The following is a 16307-nucleotide window of genomic DNA, read 5'->3' as shown; positions in this document are numbered from 1 at the left end:
GAGTTATCGATTAGGGATCTAGCCTGTTCTCCTGCACAGGTGGATGAGAAGATTTCTTTGAGGAGGGAGGTGGGTCAAGGGGGGACCCCGAGAGTCTGCTGCTGGACAGTAATTTGAGGAATTCTTCATTTGAGAATGGCTTGAAGGAGTTGAAAGGCACTGCTGTTGGGGGTTTAGAGGGATATTGGGTGGCACGTATTTGGTGGCAGGTGGGTCTGGAGAGTTTGGCATTAATGGTGGCCATCCTGTCCAGCGCTGTTCTGTAGAAATGATGGGAGAGGGAGTTGCATAGCGCTTGTGTGGGCGTGGTAGGGGCAGTGGTGCAAGTGGGTTTCACGAATTCCGATATGATCCTGTGGAGCTCTTTACTACTGCTGCGGCAGTTTAGGATTCTTTTGTTATAGTAGTTTTTTTTGGCCTTTCAGATCTCAGATTTGTAGATACAGTGATGGCGGCCGAACTGGGATTTGCTAAGGTTTTTTTTTTTTTTTATGCTCGCCATTTGCGCTAGAGCTAGCAGTTATCGGTTTTGACAGATTTCAGGTGTGGCGTGAACCATTTGGGTGTTGTTCCTTTGCGGGAGCGGGCGCAATGGAGTGAGAGGGAGGACAGAGTCGTTGAGCCAAGAGTCAAATGATTCGATAGAGGTCTGTCTGTTGGTGGGTGCCAGGACAGGTAGTATCTTGACCATGTTCCAGCATTTGCGGTCGTGTGGCGAGACCAGGCAGACCCTGGGTGGTGGTGTTGGTGTGTGGATAGAGAAAGGTGGGGCATAGCAGTCTGTCCAGATGAGGGGTATGGGGCTGGACACAGAGATGAGGGCAGAGGGGCTGAAGATTGCATCAAGGGTGTGTCCTCTGTCGTGGGGGAGACCTGTGGGATACCCAGAGAGGTTGAGTGCGTCTAGGCTGTCGACCATGGGTTGGGTCATGGGGTTGCTGGGTATATCAAACCAGATATGGAAGTCCTCCAGTAGGGTGAGTGAAGGGTGGTTGACCAGGAGGTTAGCTAGTGAGTCGTAGAGATTGTTGGCAAAATGTTGGTCGTATCCTGGTGGCTTGTAGACGAGTAGTGTAAAAAATGAGGGTTCCTGGTAAGCCTTGGACGTCCAGTAGTTCTGAATATAAACAAAAATTATTCAAGGCTCTGTTTGGCCACACTCCCCTCTTTTCTACTATGTAGTAAGTACTCAAACAATCTGGATGGTTGTTTCATAAAAAATATATCGGTTTTATTTTTTTGGTACTAACCAATCCTATATGAATCTTTCTTTTACAAGGGACATATTTGTAAACAATTCATTTTTACACATTCATTTGGCCAAACAAAACATAGGCCTTCAACATAATACTTTATACAAGCAGGTTAAAATAACATTTTTCTAGACTTGGGTTACAGTATATCATATTAGAATTCATTTCCTTAGTTGTATATGGCCTAACCGGTTACTGCCGACGGAGACGCCATACGTGGCTGGATACAGTTCGGTGATGTTTTTGGCTCCATTTTTGGACTCTACCCAACCACATGGTTTTGCCCACCTGCTGAAAGCATGGAAATTGGCCACTACTTAAGAAGACACAATACACACATGTTGGTGTCATTGAAATATCATTGTATGAAGGCCGCATATCTGACACACTTCAGCTGGTGACGAGACAGCCGAAACAATCCGTGCTGACATTTCCATACAGCAACCACCAGCACTGCTCCATCAAGATAGGCCATATACAACTAAGGAAATTAATTATAATAGGATACTGTAACCCAACAGTGTCCGTTTTTAGTGAGAGATGGATATGCAGGGTTTGTGGAAGATGGCTATTTCGCCACCTCTGGTGGCTCTGTTGTGGGGGATGAGAGTGTAACTGGGAGGTAAAGCCTTGTGTGCCATTGGTTTAAAGCCGTCCTTCAACCATGTCTCAGTGATGAAGATTAGATTGGGTTTGTTGGTGGATAGTAGGTCAAAGATGCTGTGGCGGTTTCTGGCCACAGACCGGGCGTTGAATAATAGGAAGGTAACTTGGTGGCGGGAGGTGGTCCCAGTGGTGCTGGTGGCCGTAGGGACAAGATGGGCTTGGGTGGCTGGTGGGTGTCCCGAGCAGTCGTAGGCTGGGAAGAGGGAAAGGACAGACCGGTCAGAGTAGTCCGGGATGATGTTTGCCAGGGGGGTGCGGGGGCATGGGGTTGGGTAGGAGCAGGAAGAGGGAGTGTCCAGTGGAGGTAGATGAAAGGATGGAGGGGATGGCCAGTGAGTGGGTGGGTACTGCCCGATTGATGGATTGGCAGCAGGTCTGGGGGAAGTGGAGGCGTAGAGTTGAAGTGGGGGCAAAGTGGCGAATGCAATAACACCTATATTTGGGAGGTCTATAATGGGTGCACAGAAATGAATGCAACACCTAGAATTGAGATGTTTAATTTGGGGCACAGTAGCAAATGTAACACCTAAAATCGGCGTATAGTAGCAAATGCAACACATAAAAGGAGGGCACTGTAGTTAATGTAACAATACCTAGATTTGGGAGGTCTAAAATGGGGGCACAGAAGTAAATGCAGCAATACCTAGGACTGATACTTGGAAAACGGGATGGCCTGTAACTCATTAGCTCTAAATAACAAAAAAAACAGAGCTTATGATTGTTACTACCAAAAATACTCAGAGCAAACTTACACCAGAATACTCCGACTTTTTGATTGCAGATCATATTATAACCATCTAAAAAAAAGTGAAAGTTAATGGAATACCCCCTAAAATGGGAGTAATGAATTAACATCTAAAATGGGGGTACAGTAGTTAAAGCAACCACACCTAGATTTGAGACCCCCAAAATGGGGACACAGTATTAAATGCCACAACACCTAGATTTGAGACACAAATTGGAGGCACAGTAGTAAACACAACATCTAGATTTGAGACACCTAAAATGGGGGCACAGTAGTAAATGCACCACCACCTAGATTTGAGACACCTAAAATGGGGGCACAGTAGTAAATCCACCACATCAAATTTGAGACACCTACAATGGGGCACAGTAGTAAATGCAACACCACCTAGATTTGAGACACCTAAAATGGGGGCACAGTAGTAAATGCACCACCACCTAGATTTGAGACACCTAAAATGGGGGCACAGAATTAAATGCCACAACACCTAGATTTGAGACACAAATTGGGGGCACAGTAGTAAACACAACATCTAGATTTGAGACACCTAAAATGGGGGCACAGTAGTAAATGCACCACCACCTAGATTTGAGACACCTAAAATGGGGGCACAGTAGTAAATCCACCACCATCAAATTCGAGACACCTACAATGGGGCACAGTAGTAAATGCAACACCACCTAGATTTGAGACACCTAAAATGGGGGCACAGTAGTAAATGCACCACCACCTAGATTTGAGACACCTAAAATGGGGGCACAGTAGTAAATCCACCACCATCAAATTTGAGACACCTACAATGGGGCACAGTAGTAAATGCAACACCACCTAGATTTTCAGACAGTAGAAAATGCCTAGATTTAAGAAGGGGTTGTAGACAGTGTAGTAGATAGGGTAATTTGATGGGTTGGTAATTTGATTGGTTGGCCAATTTAGATGGGGACAGTAAAAAGCAAACCTGGTTTCACGTGAGAAATGTGCTCCTGTGACTCGAACGTCTGCCACCTCATTTGGATGACCAGGTCTGGTTGAGATGCAATCATAGCACCAATTTCCTTTAATAGGCACAAACTGCCTGCCAAAATGAGTAATCCCTTCAAGCGCATTACCTCAAAGTGCCATCGCAAGAACCCCAAAAGCCTGGCTATCAACTTCACCAATAGACTTCAGATAAAAAAAAAAATGAAAATCCCAAAATGAAAATCAGAAAATAAGGCTTTTTCTAACAGCTCTGCCAGGATGTAGACGGATCTTCCCTTAAGACTTGCACCCCCACAAATCCTCTTCAGTAAAGTACTAAAAAGTTCCTTTTCTGATAACTCTTGGGCTAACAACTCCCTGCATCCACAATGGTTAATGGAAGAAGTGCCCCTTCTCCCTTTCCTCCCCCAGTAGAGAGAAAACACACTTCATACAGCACTCTGCAAAGAGTCAGATCCCCCTCGTTCCGGTTTCCGAGCTTATGTTAACAATCATCGATTAATAACCCTTACATCCTACTGTTCTAGTCTCATCTATTTATGCATGCATGTTGTACACTTCCAAGTAACATATAGTGCCTGGATGGCTCCCGAGGCTACACTTCTGCTCTGAAATAAATCAAAAAATAAAAATACATGAAAATGTATATTTGGATATATTAACACCCTAATATTGCTTTAAAAAAAATGAAAAAAAAAATAATGTTATTAGCATCCCAAACAGTAAACCATCCCTCCTCCCCCAACTTTGTCTCACCCAGCTGCCCCTGACCCCACCCTCCCAGAACAACCATAAACCCATGGACATCCTGTAAGCTCGGCTTCCTCCAACCCATGCAAATAACCCTGTCAAACCTGTCCCAGCAATCGCACTCTTTAAAATCTGTAAGGAACTGGCCAATCCTGCCGCAGTATCCACCTCACCTGTCCCTTCCCAGGCCCTCTGCACAGCTCTGGCTTCCCATTTCATCTCTAAAACTTAGGACACCAAGTATCCCGAAAGTCCTTACCCAGAAATGACATAACCAAGTCCCACTCTGCCTCAAATTTCTGGTGCTCGACCTGAATCGAATAAGTCACCCATTCTAGTGCCACAAAATCCAGATCTTGGCAATCCACTCATGTTCCGTCAGGGGAGCATTCTGTTTACTCTATACTGAGGATCATGTATGCTTTTCTTTGTGCTTTTGTCGCAAGTATTTCAAGGGCATCGCCCATTCCCAGCATAGCCTCCTCAAAGCCTGTATGAATCGGAGGTCCAAATATCCCCTTCATAGCATTGTTAATCATGTCCCAGAAAGGTTGCATGCCAGCACACTTCCACCAGATGTGCTCCCAAGTCCCAGTCTCCCCATATCCGCTCCAACATACATTGGATACTGCCGGGTAGCAAATATGCCATTTTTCGGGTGTTGGGTGCCATGGCACCATTACCTTGATTCACATCTTCTGGATATGAATTGCATTCGCAGGTTTGGGTATGTTCACCCATAGCTGCAACCACTGCGCCCCCTCTATCGAACGACCCAGGGCGATCTCCAGTTGTCTCATGTAGGACCATTCTGGGCGTAGCGGGCGGTCAAAAAATATTTTATACTGTGCTGCTATTAAGTGTTTGTCCCCAGAGTTCGATGTGACATGCTTTTCAAATAGCAGAAATTGCAGCAATGACAACGACTTTGTTCAGGAATGCAATCTTTTGAAGCACAGATTCTGTCAAAGAGGTTATAAGGAAAAGTGCATAGATGTGGCACAAGCAAAAGCTGTCGCGATGGATAGGAATGTAACTCTTCAACCCAAGAACTACAAACGAACAGAGGAACAGAATAGAGTAAGCTTCATCACAACGTTCTCCCATGACAATTTTGAAATTAGAAAAATAAAACAAAAATTGGCACTTGCTCAAAGTTGATGATCACCTCAAAGACATCATTGATGATCGACCCAATTTAATTTTCAAAAAAGCAAGATCCTTGAAAAGCATGCTTAGCCCAGCCCTACTCCCTAATCTGCCCACACCGAGACAAGAATTATGGTTACCTGGTTTACCCACAGGATTCAGGAAATGTGGATCATGCAGCATGTGCAAATTAGCGCACTCTAACACAGAGACCTTCACAGATTCGAGAGGAACAACCTTTTTAATCAAGGATACCATCAATTGCTGCAGCAAATATATTGTATATGCGATAATTTGTACATGTGCGCGCGTATACATTGGCAGCACCATACGTGAACTCAGATATAGAATACGTGAACATGTAAAGTCGACTCCATATTACCGCTTGCCCAACATTGGCAAACCAAGCATCAACAGGATGACAAAATGGATGTCAGGTTCATCGGACTCAGACAGGCTTCCCTGGGTGAGAGAGGTGGAGACCGGGAAACCCTCCTTCACCAGTGTGAAGCCCGCATCATATGCAAATTCAGAGCAACAGAGTTAGGTCTGAACCGAGACCACGAGATGGCGCATTTTCTTTAAAGTTCTTATTTTCTGTTTATCCTGTTTACAAACATACGATATTCAGCATAATAGTATGACAGGGAGTTTATGTTAACTAAGCACCCTGTCAACACTCCTTTCACACCTTACGCAGATATGTTGTACAAACCTGATATTTGTAGCTCATTAGGAAATAACGTATAATGAAATAGACTAATAACGGATAACACGTAGTATAGGTTCTGTGTACAGTTCTCTACCTGCTATCTGTATTTGGTACTAAAACAGTTTGGAAATCTATTGTAACCAATAAGCCCTTGAAAAACCACCTAAATATCACTTCACAGGTGTCTTTGTTAACATTTCCATTGGTCATGAGCCCAAAATATGGCGCTTGTTTATTCCTTGCCTGACTTCCTAGATGAGGCTCAATGGAAATAGCAGTAGGACTTTGGGTTGCCATGACAACCTATGTAAACTGTGTCAGTGCAGCATTCTGCACAATCCAGAAGGCAGCAGACTTCAGCGGACTAGGAGGTAGGCTTCAGCGTTTCACTATCTTTCTATCAGATATAATCATATCATGTCACAAGTGCCACCGCGCTTGGACGCAATATGACCCAGATTTTCTGCCGCCTCACGGCGCGTTCGCCAATGCTTTACTCTAACTTCCCTACTGTTAAATGATTTAATTAGTGCTCGGTAACTTCTAGATTTACATCCATGCATATTACGGTGATTTCAACCGGTGAGGTCGGACAAATTCGTTTCTCTGATAGACACACTCCAATATTTTTGGCGCATATTTTGGTTTGAGTAAATCACATTACATCAACACAAATTCTTTCTATCTATAAGCTATGGCTTTTTAAACCACACATACGGACTGTGTGTTATTTTTGATGCTATCTTTGATATGATTTTTCATAGGGGGATTTAACCCATGACTGTGTGTTACACCCAATTGAAACCTTCTGACTTGAGATTTAGGTAAGGCCGACAAGGGCAAAAATCTCCATAAGTATCAATCATTTAAGCAATTGTCCTTTTTGCACTTGATTATTTACTTGCTAATAACATTTTTGTGTTTTTTGTCATTTTTTTTGTTTATTTTTTCTCAATATGACTTACCCTTGACTCCCCTACCCTTCACCTCTCCCTTTTTCTCTGTGACTACACCACATCATGATTTGTGTTTTTTCACTATGGGTTTTGTGCAATTTGATTTATCATGACATATAATTGTAATGCATATCCGTCTAATTTTGCTTTCTCTATGCTAATTATCAGCTTTGCCACTAGCCCCGATTTGAAAAAGACACTGGTGTGTCGAAACACGTGTCATCTGTAAAGGGCATTTTTTGAATACAATAAATCAACCTACCTAAATACTCAGTGTGGCGCTCATTTGAGGTGTGGAGAATCCTTTTTAAACTTTTGCTCTAAGGGGTCGGGGTCATTAGTGTCCCCTTTCTTGCTCCACACAACCTGCGACACCCACTTGAATTGAAACAATAATCAGGCGCATGGTAACTTTATAAGTTGGTACCGAACAAAAAACCCCAGTGTTGTGGTACAGCGTGCTTTTCAAATGGAGCGAGTTCCCTAGCCACAGTAGACTTGATAACCTGGCCCATTAACCAAAGCCTCCGCTGCGAGTATCTAAATCGCTCTCCCCAACCCAAATAGTTTTTTTTTCACTGAGTAAAGGATTTAATAACCTGACCATCCATCATATTCCTCAACTATGGCACCCCACTGCCTCCCAGTGGGCGAAAGACCCCAGTCCTACTCCCGGCGTGGGGGGAGGTCGTCAGACCAACCCAATGGACCAATGAATTCCATACTTCTCCCGCTAGGGCAGTTATCCAACTCGGGTACATATTTCTTGGGCTCATCCGCTTTTTGGTACCAGAGCACTTCCTCCAGGGGCCTACCCACTACCGCCCTGTCCATTCGACACCATACCTTGCCTTGGTTTCCCGTGAATCATTCCAGGACCACCAACTTGGGCCGCAAAACAGTAGAGGTGGAAGTCGGGCATCCCCAATCCCCCCTTTAGCTTGGGTGCCATTAGTGTGGTCATAGCTACCTGTGTTTTTTTAATATTCCAAATGAATGACCCCACCTGCTTCTGCATGTTCTTGAATAATTTCTGCTGCATTGCTATTGGTAGGGCCTGGAAATAATAGAAGCGCTTAGGCAGGATCACAATTTTAACTCTACCCAGCCACAAAATGGACATGGTCCCCACTCAGTCAACAGCTGCTTCAACTTCCCTAACACAGGAGAGTAATTAGCTTGGGACAGCGAGTCCAGTGAACTAGTGATATGTACTCCAGGTACCTAATACTCTCATCCGCCCACCTATACAGGGTTGAGTTCTGTATACCCTGGATCATCACTGGTGGAACGGACAAGTTAAGCAGTTCTAACTTGTGGGTGTCAATTTTGAGCCCTGCTACAGAGCCAAACTCCTTAAGTGCCCTAGATCTCACCGGACGTGTATTGTCGGGGTCAGAAATCATGAGAAGCATATCATCCGTGCAGGCCATCACTTTATGCTCTTCACCTCAAAGGTTGATTCCCCCGATTTCTTGCGATGGTCTGATCCATGTTAAAAAACGTCTCCAAGTAGATAGCATTCAACGGCGGGGAGAGCGGGCACCCCTGGCTTCTTGTCCGGAGAGACCCTTATCCCCTGGGATAGGTGACTTAATTGCCAAGCGCAAAGTGGGCACCTGATAGTTGGCGCTAACCATTGTTGAGAATTTCAACCTGAACCCCATGACCTCCATTGTGTGGAAGAGGAAAGACTACTCTACGTGGTCAAATGCTTTTTCAGCATCCAAAGCAAGTATCATTGCCGGCGTCTTGGTTTGTGCGACTTTCTCTATTAAGAAGGCACACTTTGCGCATGTTGTCAAATGTTGGCCTAAGTCTAATGAACCCGTGTTGGTTGGAGTCGACTAGTTTAGGGAGCAGTTTTTCCAATTAAGATGCCAATACCTTTTATATATTTTTGCATCAAGAACAATAAGGGCAATGGGGCAGTATGACCCGCATAGTTTGCTATCTTTGTCAGGTTTTGGGAGCAGCACCACTTTTGCCTCTTCCATGATTGTGGCAATACACCCATCTTTCGTAAATGAGTTGAATAGAATACTGGCAAGCCGTCCAGCCCCAGGGCATCATGAATTGGCAGTGACATAATGGCTGCCCTCACTTCTTCGGGCGAGATGTCCTCTTCTAGTTCCTCCCGTTCTCGTCGAGTAATCTCCCTATCTTCCTCAGGGGGCAGGAAGAGAGATACCAGCTCAGAGTCTGTTCAGCCGGGGGGGTCCAATGAGTAAACGGCAGAGTAGAGTAGAACTGCATAAAGACCACTATTATGTAGCTGGTGGAGGAACTCTCTCCCCCCCCCCCCCACGCCCAGTCTTCATTCTGAGGATTGTCCGGGACTCCTCCTTTGTCACCTGCCTCACTTAGAACTGATCAGCCTTGACAATACCTTTGCTGTGAGTATAGTAGGGATCTCTCAGGTTTCCTAGTTTTCTAGTTTGGAGAACCTCTGATGGGCCCCTAATCGGTCTGTATTCCTTCCTAAACCCGTTTCCCGTATCCTTTTCCATCTTTGCCATTGCTTGCTGGTGTTTAGCTTCCAACTCTAATTGCAATTGATTTGTTCGTCCCTCTGTACTTTGACAATGAGCTCCCCCTCAGGGTCGCCTTAAATGCGCCCCAAACTATTTTCTTGGGCATCCTTGGTTTTGTTAATTTTAAGGAACTCCCCAATTTTACCCTGTAAATCATCCCAAAAAAAATCCCTCAGGCTCACCCATCCTACAGAATCCCCCCCACGTCACGGGAATTGTGCCCCTGTAACAACCCAGAGATAATTTGTGCTGGTTCAGTAAGACCCATAAGAAGATGTAAGCACCACCTTCGTGTCCACGCGGTACCTCGCACCAATCCCCCCCCCCCCGGTCCTTTCCGTCCAGGCAATGAACGCTCATAACCATACACATTGCACAGCCTTTTGCTCAACACAGGGGACCATTGTTGGGCTTAAAGGGAGTAACCCCACCAACCCTTCTCATGCTCAGCCAGCTTGTCTTGACCACTCTGGGCCCTTTTTTTGTGGCCCTTTGCTGGAATTCCCATAACTTCCTTTTGACAGGCTCCCTTGCAGGTCTCTGCTCCATACGCAGGGTCGCCTCCTCGTCTATCTTCAGGATTCTCAATCCTCCACACAGGCGGTGACACAGTGTTGCCTCCCTTCACAAGAAAATAACAGACCGAAGCGAATGGTCCACTTACATTTCACCTGAGCTCATATCAAGGCCCTCACCACCAGTTCCATCATTCTTCTTTTTCAGAAGTGTGGACTGTGCCAAATCCTGGAGTTGGATTTTAGAAGCATTCACCTTTAACGGGTCAGCCTTCTGGCAGCTACCAATAACTGCTCCTTCTGCCCATATTGTTGCAGCGCCAGCACCATGTCCCTTTTTCTGGCTCATGGCTCCCCCCTCTTGAGCCCCACTCAGTGGATGCGGTCCAAGTGTGCATCAGAGCATTCCTTAATTTCCAGAAGCACCGCAAATACTTGCTGTACCATCTCCCATAAGTCCTTGTCCGCTACTCCCTAGTTATTTTTTTTTATCCTTATATTAGACCGCCTTGAGCGGTTCTCTGGGTCTTCGCTCTGAATTTTCCGAGCTCTGCGTGACACTCGCTAGTTGGTCCACCAGTTCATCAATTTTCCTTTGCCATTTCATGTATGGCATTTTACGCTGCAGCAGTACGCTCCTCCATGCTGACCTGCTCTCCTTTCACTTCATGCAGGGGGACTTGGCTAGCTCTGCTTGGTTTATACTCTGTTGTGACTGAATTGTCTCTGTGATTTTATCACTGAAGTCCTGAAAGCACGGCCCGAGGACCTCTTCGGCGACAGCCTGCCCCCTGGCCGCAGTTGCTGGTCTCTCATGCTCCCATCTGTGCAAGGCTCCTGATAGCCTCCTGTGACAGCATCCCCATCTTTCCCCCAAAGTCTGTTGGTTGCTCTTCTGGGCTTTTTTGGTAGACCTGGAGGCGGATTGAATTTCTTTATTCTTTTCCTTTGACATTTCGAGTCGGGAGGGACCTCGTCCACGCCTCTCTTTTACTATGCACCTATGCTACTTTGTCTTCCACCACCAAACTCTGTTGCTCCTATCCTCTTTGGTGGCCTGCTCTGCTCTGGAAGCCTGCTCAGCATGGGGTCTGCATCCCTGCGTCCTGCAGGCAAGAACCTTGGATCGCAGGTCACCAGCTGCTTCCTCTCCCTCTGCGCCGCAGTGCGCTGGAGTTCCCCACCTGGGAGGCTTATTTTAGAATCTTTTATTTGTTTGGCCCCGGGGATGGTGAGAGCTAGGCAGTTGCGCTGCTCTCCCTCTGGTGGCCATCTTGGAAAGCTCGTCATCCTAGTATTTCGACAAGAAATACGCACAGCGATACATACAGTAATAGGGACATTTCCACAAGCGGGTGCCTTACTTTGGCATTGGTTGATCAATCGACAATTAACCAGGTGATGTTTCAAGGGCAGGACATGAACTTGGGTAAGTCAGACAGAGAACATAGAGGACTATCCAAAAGGAAGAGGTCAGAGGGGCGCTGTTGGACGCCAACTAAGATGGCTGCCCGAGCGTGTAGCTGCGCTGCATACAGAAATCCTTTCTTTATATCCTGCGGATTAAGAGAGCCTCAACAAGAAAGCTGCCCAGAATCCGGTTGCTGTTGCTTCAGAGACCTTTTGGAGCCGTGGACGACCTGAATCGGCCCACTGTCTGATAAAAAAACAAAAGTGCAACGGGCTGGGGCACCCCGGTGTGGTGCAAAAGCAAGACACGCTTCCCTTCACCCCACCCGCAACGCAATCCTGATCCTGCACCTTAGTAGAGCTGTTGCCACGGCGGGCAAAGGTAAGCGGGGCACCGCGGTGAAGGAGTGAATGTAGGAGACAGAACTCCAGGAAAGCAAAGCGAACAACAATGTGGTCACGGTCCGAAGACGAGTGCTCTGCCAGAGAACCGAGACGGGCTCCCCTGCCCAGCGACCACCGTGTAAGAGCGGTGTGGAACGCTCAGATCGAGGGAGGCCCTGCACCGCCGGCCAGCTGACGAAGGTACGTGGGGCCGAGACAGGTTCCTGTAACGTTTATGATCCGTACATTGAACCAAGGCTGTGGGCATATCCAGCCTCCAACACGTGGCAGCAGTATACGAAACTCTGACCGCCTATGGTCAATACGAGGGACAAACCCACAATAAGGCGGCCACTGGGGGATACCAAGGGTCACCTATTGGTCCAGTTCGTGTTACACCCGCTCTAGATCTCGCAGCTGAGATCATACAGGGGCTGGTGCTCGGAAACTCTGAGATCCTGACGGAACTGCCTGACACTGCCATCGGAGACCTGGAAGGCGGACTGAAACCCTAGCTGGGCATGCAGAGAAGCGGGGAACACAAACTGCTGCAGGCCCCTATGAGGCGCATACTCCCTGCCCCCTTGACCCTCCAAACCACCAACAATATCACCAGGTAAACAACGCAATTCATTGTATACACAGTAACATACAAGTGAACGGTCAGGACAGCTGGAAAAAAGTGGCCTATTGAAAGACCCCGGGTGGTTTAGATCTCTATGGAAAGTGGAGTTCTGCGATACTATATTAGAAGAGGCCAGGACGACCCGAGACTGCATCGGCAGACATATCAACAGCAATAGTGCGCAACGCCTCTTCAGTGCGGACAGGCAGACTTGGCCACCAGTCTTTGTCAAATCCAGTCACGTGTGAACACCCAGCGATAGAGGATAATAGGCCGGTACGCAATATTGCCTATTGCACTGGTCTACACACCTGAAAACCAAACTCATTTAGGCATGACCAGGGGCAATAAAAGCAACATAAAACGCCCCATGGATGCATTTACCAACCCCAATATGGAGGAAAGGAGAGATGGGTCCTCACAGGTGAATTCCCCCCATACCCAGGCTTCCACTGAAAACATGGCAGACCTGTATATGGTTGCGCTGCAGGCCAGATTTGCAGCTGTGAATAGCAAACTTGATGACACTGGCAATACCATAACCTCTATTAAGGCGGACCTGCAACACAAACACTCGGGTCTCGGAAGCAGAAACTAGGATAGGGGAAATAGAAGATACCGCAAGCAAGCACGGCAAAGACATAGAAGGCATCAAGAAGAGTTTAGGACTGATCCAAACGAAGTGCGACGATTTGGAATCGAGATTGTGCCGGAACATTAGAGTAGTTGGCCTGGCAGAGAAACCTCTTAATGTCCTAATGGAAGTCTTTTTGGAAGAAGTGATTCGCACCATTCTCCCTGACGCACAATTCTCCCAACAATTTCTGATTGAAAGGGACCACAAGTCCCTTGCTCCTCCTCCAAACCCGGGGGCAACCCCATGTACAGTAATCGCCCACCTCCTTAACTATCGCGATAGAGACTTGATGCTTCGTCTATCCAGAGAAAAAGGGACACCGTCATACGACTCAGCTAGAATCCACATATACCCAGATTTTTCCAGTGGAGTGCAAACAGCCTCTTGCACCTTTGACCAGATCGAGCACTCCGAGCAAGATCGATACCATATGCTATGCTGTTCCCTGTCAAGCTCTGCTTACAGCACGCCTGGAGGTCACACTTCTTTGAATCCCCTGAAGAAGCTATTGGTTACATAGAGTACAATATCCCGCCACCCCCAAACAACAAGGATCTACAGACCACATCGAACACCTGACTGAATACAGGTGCTTAAAGATGCTACACAAGCTCCGATCTGCTGGAAGACAACGTGGTGGCCCTCATGGCGGTCCGGTTGGTTTTGGATGGTAACGACCGAACAGAGCCACCCACTTTTTCAAATGTAGAAGTTTTTGGATGGGGATACACTGTACAGTTGGGGGGATAGTGAGGAAGGAAGACTCATTTGGCCCAAGCTGGGGCCCTACAAAAATCGCCACGGATTACTCCTCACAGGCTAGGGGAGTGCTTACAGCTGTGCACAAAGGACCTAATTTTCAGGTATCCGAGACCGTAATAGACAAAGAAAGCAGATATGTAATTCAATGGGGGATGCTGAACAGTAAGGAAGTAATTGTGGTCAACACATACGACCTCAATTTGGACACCCCAGAGTTCTACTTGAAGATCGTTGCATTGATATCACCCCTTGGTCAAGCCAGAATAATCTGGGGTGGCAACCTCAACACAATCCCTGATCCTGGTTCAGACCGGTCATCAGAAGGTCGCAGACACCACACCAAACCAGCACTAACGATACTTCAAGTCATGGCCACGCTGCCCCTAGCGGACATGTAGAGCGGGAATATACTTTCTACTCGAGTGTGCATGGCTCCAGCTCTCGTATTGACGATGCTCTTTAGACCTCATCCCGGATGTGACTGAGTGCAGGATATTCCCACTCATGATATCAGACCACTCTCCAGTCCTGCTGGACGTGTTGCCATCTGACGTGGAATACACCACTCAAAACTGGCGGATGCCTCCGGCTCTATTGAAAGATGACACGATAATAGAACCCCTCAGAACTGAAATAATAGACTTCTTTGACCGCAATGCAGGCTCGGTAGAATCAAACATAACAATATGGGAAACTTTAAAAGTGTTGCTAAGGGGTCAACTGATGGCGCAGACATGGAGCATTGAGGGAGATCAGAAGAGAGTTGGATCATTCTGAGCAGGTACTGAGAGACTTGGAAATTAAACAATCCCAATACATGGGGAAAGACCAATTGCAGAAAGTACAAGACCAACTGTCTAAATTTAGGTCACTGGCGGAATGGGAACTCTACCTCTTCTGTGACAACCAATAAGGGCCATAAGATATGGCATAGGAAAGAAGGCAAGCAGATCGGTGGCCACTCATCAAATCCGAGCAGGGGGGGATGAGGCAAATATCGAGCATAGTTGATCCTGATGGGGTTGTGCACACTAACGCGCATGCAATAAATGAGGTGTTCCGGAAGTTCTACACTGATCTATACGCCAATGCAGACATGGTGACCCCAGAAGATCTCAAGGAATATATGGATTCATTTCCGCTATCTACGCTGGAAGAGATAGACAAAGGGAATCTAGATCTCCCCCCAACCACTGAGAAGATAGCCTGTTCTATCTCAGATCTACAAACAGGCAAGACCCCCATATCCGATGGTATCCCAATTGACATGTACAAAGCATTTAAAGCAGAACTTGCTTCTAAGATTCTGGCAGTCTGGGAAGAAGCTCTCGAGAAAGGGGAACTACTGAGCACCATGAAAGAGGCTATACTAACGGTTATACTTTAAGCCGCATAAGCCCCCTCAAGAGCCCACGTCATACCGCCCTCTATAATTGATCAACACGGACACCAAGATATATGCCAAAGCAATTGCAAATCGCCAACTTCCACACATGAACAAATTAATCCATCCAGACCAATCATGATTTATCCCCACCATCTCCACTATGTTGAATCTCCATAGATACTTTGCCATCACCTCACAACTGGATCCGAATGCCAAAATAATAGCGGTCACTCTAGATGCTGATAAAGCATTTGACTCTGTATCCTGGAACTATATGTATGCTGTCTTGGACAAAATGGGGTTTGGCCCGGTGTTCACAAGCTATATACGATTATTATATAAAAATCTGAGTGAGATGATTAGAACTAACAAGACTTATCGCCAGGCTTCACACTGGGCAGAGGCACCAGGCAGGGCTGTCTGATCTCTCGTCTTATATTTGCACTCACCATAGAGGGCATGGCAGCAAAACTGAGACAAACATGCATGGAGGGGCATTTGCATCTGGGGTCCCCCCCCCAGTTCCTGTCACTATACACAGACGAAACAATGCTTTATATTAGAAACCCGGAGACACACTTACCGCCAGTGATGCAGGAGATAATTGTGTTTGCGAAATACTCCGGATACAAGATCAACCAAGCGAAATCTGAAATCATTCCCCTCACCCCAACCACATCACAATCTCAGGCCACCTCACACTTCCGATGGTCGCCCACATCCAAACGTTACTTAGGCATTGTATTGGCAATTGACAGGCAAACCCTATACACTAACAACTACGAACCATACCTGATGCTCCTAGAGCACAAGCTCAAGGTGTGGGACAAACTCCCGATAT

The 16307-nt window shown here is 46.6% G+C and overlaps 1 protein-coding gene across 1 annotated transcript in view; it reads right to left on the bottom strand.

Annotated features, from left to right (window-relative positions):
• The window catches only part of MTRFR (mitochondrial translation release factor in rescue), a 141797-nt gene that overhangs the window by 78070 nt on the left and 47420 nt on the right, over positions 1-16307 (bottom strand). The window lies entirely within an intron of this gene.

Source organism: Ambystoma mexicanum, chromosome 10 (assembly GCF_040938575.1).
Source record: "Ambystoma mexicanum isolate Mex_15411 chromosome 10, UKY_AmexF1_1, whole genome shotgun sequence".
NCBI lineage: Eukaryota > Metazoa > Chordata > Amphibia > Caudata > Ambystomatidae > Ambystoma > Ambystoma mexicanum.
This window is presented reverse-complemented; position numbering and strand designations above follow the sequence as displayed.